This window comes from Bubalus bubalis, chromosome 19 (genome assembly GCF_019923935.1).
Source record: "Bubalus bubalis isolate 160015118507 breed Murrah chromosome 19, NDDB_SH_1, whole genome shotgun sequence".
Classification (NCBI taxonomy): domain Eukaryota; kingdom Metazoa; phylum Chordata; class Mammalia; order Artiodactyla; family Bovidae; genus Bubalus; species Bubalus bubalis.
The window spans coordinates 41,389,089-41,395,859 of NC_059175.1; the positions used below are offsets into that span (position 1 = coordinate 41,389,089).

The window sequence follows — 6,771 nt, forward strand, 5'->3', positions numbered from 1 at the left end:
TACCCCATGAACTATAGCCCACCAGGCTCCTCTGTCTCTGGGATTTCCCAGGCAAGAACACTGGAGTGGGTTGCCCTTTCCTTCTCCAGGGGATCTTTCTGACCCAGGGATCAAACCTGCGAGCTCCTGCTTGGCAGGTGGATTCTTCACCACTGAGCCACCTGGGAGGTCCAACATCACAGATTATTTTTGCCTATTTGATATAAATGAACACATACAACATGTTCGTTTTGAATCTGGCTCCTTATTCTCAGTATTTGTGAAATTCCATCGTGTTGTTGCATGCCAATAGATTGTTCAGCCCATTTTTGCACACATCATATAAACATACCACGATTTATCTATCCATTCTATTGCTAATGGACATTTGATTTGTTTCCAGTTTCAGACCTAGAATAAGGGTCAGAAAACATTTTTCTGTAAAGGCCAGATAATAAATGTTTTAGGGTTTATTAGGGTTTATGAGTCACAGATGGTCTCAGCACACATTCTTTCATTTTTTTTAGATGCACTAAAAATGTAGAAAGCATTTCTATCTGTGGGCCACACTAATACACTTGTGGGTGGTAGTCTGCGGACCCTGATCTAGAATATACTGTTGGACATTCCGTGCATGTTGTATCTGTTGGATCTATCTAGAATGAGAGTGGCTGGGTTACAGGCATGCGTTCCCTTTCACCAAGTGGGATCACCAGGGTGCATTACGGCTTGTTCCTCCACATACTTGTTACACTTACGAGTGCCAGTCTTTCTAATTTTAGCCACTCTGCTGGAGTGGATAATAATGGTATCTCACTGTGGTTTTTAATTTACACTTCACTAAGGACTAATGGAGATCAAACTAAAGGAGATGAAACCAGTCAATCCTAAAAGAAGTCAGTCCTAAATATTCATTAGAAGGACTAATGTTGAAGCTGAAGCTCCAATACTTTGGCCACCTGATGTGAAGAGCCCAACTCATTAGATAAGACCCTGATGCTGGGAAAGATTGAAGGGAGGAGGAGAAGGGGACAACAGAAGATTAGATGGTTGGATGGCATCGCTGACTCAACGGACATAAGTTTGAGCAAGCTCTGGGAGATGGTGATGGACAGGGAAGCCCGGTGTGCTGCAGTCTTTGGGGTCACAAAGAGTTGGACATGACTGAGTGATTGAACAACAAAGGACTAATGAGACTGAGCTTCTTTTCAAATATTCATTGACAGTTTTTCTTTTTTAAGGTTGTAAACAGGCTGTTCAAGTCTTTTGCTCTTTTATCCCTTTTTCCTTTTTCAATTGAACTACTAGAAAATTTTATGTTTTTTTTCTTTGCTCATTCTTTTATTGGGTTTTTCTCTGTTCATTTACAGGAATTTTATTTTTATTATTAATATATTTTGGATATGAGTCCTTTGTGGAATCTATGTATTACAAATATCTTTTCTGACTTTCATTCTTTCAGTGGTATTTTTTGATAAACAAAAGTTCATAATTTTAACGTAGAACAACATATCATATTTTCCCTTTATGGTTGGCACCCCTGTATCTTTTTTAAGGGGATTCCTTGGTAGCTTCTGCAATGCAGGAGACCCCAGGTCGATCAATGAATTGGGAACACCCCCTGGAGAAGGGAACAGCTACCCATTTCAGTATTCTGGCCTGGAGAATTCCAGGGACAGTACAGTCCATGGGGTCACAAACAGTCAAACATGACTGAGCAACTGTCACATCTTTTAAGATGTGTTTAAGAAATCTTTAATGATTTTTAAAGACATCTTTATCATACATAGTTTAGTCACTAAGTCGTGTCCATCTCTTTGTGACCCTGTGGACTGCAACACGCCAGGCTTCCCTGTCCTTCACTATCTCTTGGAGTTTGCTCAAATTTATGTCCACCGAGTCACTGGCTGAGTCATGACTATCTAACCATCTCATCCTCTGCTGCCCTCTTCTCCTTTTGCTTTCAATCTTTCCTAACACCAGGGTCTTTTCCAGTGAGTTGGCTCTTCACATCAGGTGGCCAAAGTGTTGGAGCTTCAGCATCAGTCCTTCCAATGAATACTTTGGGTTGATTTCCTTTAGGATTGGTTTGATCTCCTTGCAGTCCAAAGGACTCTCAAGAGTCTTCTCCAACACAACAGTTCAAAAGCATCAATTCTTCAGCATTCAAGCCTTCTTTATGGTCCAACTCTCATATCCATAGATGACTACTGGAAAAACCATAGCTTTGACTAGACGGACCTTTGTCAGCAAAGTGATGTCTTTGCTTTTTAATACGCTGTCAGAAGGCAATGGCACCCCACTCCAGTACTCTTGCCTGGAAAACCCCATGGACGGAGGAGCCTGATCCAAGGCTGCAGCCCATGGGGTCACTGAGAGTCGGACATGACTGAGTGACTTCACTTTCACTTTTCACTTTCATGCATTGGAGAAGGAAATGGAGATCCATTCCAGTGTTCTTGCCTGGAGAATCCCAGGGATGGGGGAGCCTGGCAGGCTGCCATCTATGGGGTCACACAGAGTCGGACACGGCTGAAGCGACTTAGCAGCACCAGCAGCAGATTTGTCATAGCTTTCCTTCCAGGGAGCAAGAATCTTTCAATTTCATGGCTGCAGTCACCATCAGCAGTGATTTTGGAGCCCAAGAGAATAAATAAAATCTGTTAACTGCTTCTACTTTTTCCCCATCTATTTGCCATAAAGTGATGTGATAGGATGCCATGATCTTTGGTTTTGGAATGTTGAGTTTTAAGCCAGCTTTTCTACTCTCCTCTTTTCACCCTCACAAAGGACTCTTTAGTTCCTCTCCACTTTCTACCATCAGTGTGGTATCATCTGCATATTCGAGGTTGTTGATATTTCTCCTGGCAATCTTGACTCCAGCTTGTGATTCATCCAGCCCGGCATTTCACATGAGGTACTCTGCATAGGAGTTAAATAAGCAGGGTGACAATATACAGCCTTGATGTACTCCTTTCCCAATTTGGAACCAGTCAGTTGTTCCATGTCTGGTTCTGTTGCTTCTTGATTCTGTACACAGGTGTCTCAGGAGGCAGGTAAGTTGAGCTGGTATTCCCATCTCTTTGAGAATTCTCCACAATTTGTTGTGATCCACACAGTCAAAGGCTTTAGCATAGTCAGTGAAGCAGAAGTTTATATTGTATACTATTTTAAAATAGGATAGTTTAAGGGACTTTATCTAAAAATTTTTATTTATTTAAATTGAATTATATTTTTATGTATGATATAAATTATACATGTATAATACAGTGTTTAATAATCATTAAAGATTATATTCCATTCATAGTTATTACAAAATATAGGCTATATCCCCTGTATTATACAATATATCCTACCTATAAAACTGTGTAGTTTACTTTGTACATAATAGCTTGTACCTCTTAATCCCCTACTCCCCCCCACTTCCCTCATCCTTCTCCCCAGTGGTAATCACTAGTTTGCTCTCTATGTCTCTGAGTGTGCTTCTTTTTTTTTGCTATAGTCATCAGTTTGTTGTATTTTTTTAGCTTCTACATATAAGTGGTACCATACAGTACTTTCTTTGTCTGTCTGACTGCTTTTCCTCAGCCTGCTAGCCTCCAAGTCCCTCCACGCTGCTGCAAATGGCATCATGCCACACCTTGTTTATGGTGGAGTAATATTCCATATATACACAGACAAACACACCACATCTTCCTTATCCGTTCAGCTGTTGATGAACATGCAAGTTGCTCCCGTATCTTGCAATTGTAAGTAATGCTGTTGTGAACACTGGGGTGCATGTATCTTTTTGAATTAGTGTATTTAGTGGTTTTTTTTTTGATACTTCTTTTCCAGAAGTGGAACTGGTGGGTCATATGGTAGTTCTATTTTTAGTGTTTTGAGAAACAGCCATACTGTTTTCCATTGTGGCTATGTCAGTTGACATTCCTACCAACAGTGTATCAGAGTTTAAAGACTTTAATCTTTAATGATGGATCACTTATATTGAATATAGTTATAATCACATTACAATGTTTACACTATGCACCAATATATGTGTATATCCATGTATATGTATGTATATAACTATATATACATATTCTTTGAAATATCAAATTCTTCTATTTAATATTTCAGTTGATGACTTAAAATTTTAATTTATCTAAAAATTTCTCAGGAAGTTTTTCATGAAATAAAATAAGATGATTCTGTACTCTTTTAAAAATAATATATAGATGAGTTTTTAACAATGATGAAAAGTTAGAATGGTGCTGATACAGTTATAAAGGACATCACTAAAGGCCTGGTCTTTCAAAAGCTACATATTAACTTTGTGATACAAATTTCAGGTTTTCAAACATCTGAAATTCCTTTGCAATCAAAAGAAAAGTTTTCATTTAAAAAGATCACAGACCTAAGGCATTAACATGGATAAATCAAAAAATACCAAAGTTAAAAGGGAACCCTACTGGCAAAAAAGGAGGTATAAAGTAAAGAAAACTCTGGTTAGAATATCAGGAAAAATGTTCCATGAAATCACTTCAGTCACTTTGGAGCCAGACGGGCCAAAATCTTAGTGGAAATGGTTGGAACCTCTTTAGAGAACCTCCTTAATAATTCATGACTTAATAACTCATGGCCAGATTAATCTATCTTGGCATGCTTACTCATATGAACAAGATTTATTAGAAGAAAATTCCTTTTGAGCTGACAGGGAAGCTCTTGCCATCAACAGAAGAGAAACCACATACGGTAGTGTCTGTAGATAATATACTGATATGTGAATACCAGAGTGACTCGCTTATGAAAATATGAAATAAATATCCAAGTTTACAAGACCCAGAAATTAGGAAGTGATCACATTAAAATCTCCTGTATTCAAATGTCTTTAGACTGAACATATTTCAAAGCACTGAATGAAGAACCAATTCCTTAAGCCTCTTTAACGTGCCTCCAAATTACTTTTCCAGTCTTATCTCCCACTAGCCTGCTTGGTGAATTCATTGCTCCAGCCTGCGAATTCTCAGAGGAGAGCATTTGTCCTCCACCCACATCCGTCCCCAAACTGGGGAGCATATAAATATCACTGAAGTTTCCCCCAAGTTTGCCTGCACCATCACCTCCCGTGCCAAGAATCTCCTCCCCCCTAATCTTTCTACTGGACTGAATCATGGTTGTGGCTGGATTATTGTATCTTTCAGACAGCTGAGGCAGAAAAACAGTTGCCAAAAACTTCTCTAACCCATTTTTCCCCCCATTGTCCCAAAATATTTCTCATGCATTTTGTCCCAAGCCTAGACCCTGGTTTTCCTCCTCTTGTGTTCTGCCTAGTCCTGCCTGTGTACCGGCTTTCCTTCATCCTGCCCACTCTGGATGCCTCCCCCGGGCACCACAACTCAGAGAGATCTCAGTCTTCACAACTTTCGTGCATACTTCATCATGACCTGCAACTTGGAATCTTCCTGCCTGAACCCAATCAAGCATCTTCCCCTCTTAAGAGTGGAAAGAGAACATGATATGAAAATGACAAGGATGGATGTGATATTAACCATGACAGTGATGACAGAGGCAGCTACCACGTGGTGAGGGCCTATCGCAGCCACATTTTGGAATGGCAGTGCCATATGCATTCTCTCTATTGATCTCTCAACAAGGCTGACTTAGAAGGCACTCACATTGATATGCACAATACATGTACATTATAACCCTCATCTTATTGGTGAAAAAGTTGAGACCCAGAGAAATCACCTGTTCCAGGTCACACAGCCAGCAATGGCAGAGCTGGGAACTGAACACAGCTCTTCCTGACTTCGTGCATGTGCTCCTTCTACTATATTTCCTTGTTACGGCCTTGTGAGTTTGTGGAAAATACAGGAAGAGAAGGCGGCTTGCATTTGTGGCAAACAATAGCCAGTTCTGGATTTAGTACTCAGTTGAATGTCCTGCATGGTTTAAATCAATAGTACGAACGTGGAAAGTCATGGATCTGAAAGGTCATCAGCTAGGATCCCCTCCCCACATCATAAACCCCCAGTCTGAGGAATAGGATTCTCTCCATGACCCCAGGAAGCTGAGAGGTGGTGGGAAGAACTCTGGAGGGCAGACTGGAATGAGCGACCGTTGGGATCCCCTTAATTTCTCTGGTCACATCCATAAAATGAGGAATGTGACTACCCTGGCTTCAAAGGTCACTGTATTTCCCTAGAACTCTGTGAGCCTCCCCTGGGAACTGTTTATAAGGTACTGATCAGAAAGATGACCCAAAGACCACCTCTCCTGCCCAAACACACAGGATTTAAATGTATTCCTCTCAGGTGATCCTCGGGGCTGAAGGGGAGCTGTTGTTTTCTCCCTGTGAGGACCATCAGCCTGACCTTTCTCTTTGGTCTTATTAGCCTCTGGTCATTACACTTTTTGTTGCAAACCCATACCCTAACAGTCATAAATGACACTACCTAATTATTTGGAGTTATAAATACAAAGCAACTCATTTTGTTACTCAGGTTTTCTTGTTTTTAAATGGATGTATATTATCCTAAATCTGCCACCTTACCTGAGAATAATAGAGGCGGAGGCAATGTGGGCTGGAGATGCTCTTGGTTGGCAGTCATAGACACTGCCCTACCCCTCCACTGATGTGGGCAGCAGAAAGAGGAAACTGACTTACTGGGGGGATGGTAATACACCAGGCTTTGTGTGAGGTGCTTCTATGCATGCTTTTGTTTTTATCTGTTCAACCTTTTAAAGTTGGGACTATCTTCTCCTGTTTTAGGTGAGAGAGAAAGTTTACAGAGGTTCAATAACCAGCCC

At 40.6% G+C, this 6,771-nt stretch overlaps 1 protein-coding gene across 1 annotated transcript in view; it reads right to left on the reverse strand.

Moving 5' to 3' along the window:
• Positions 1–6,771, reverse strand: part of PDZD2 (PDZ domain containing 2) — a gene marked incomplete in the record, with an annotated part of 385,834 nt that overhangs the window by 48,182 nt on the left and 330,881 nt on the right.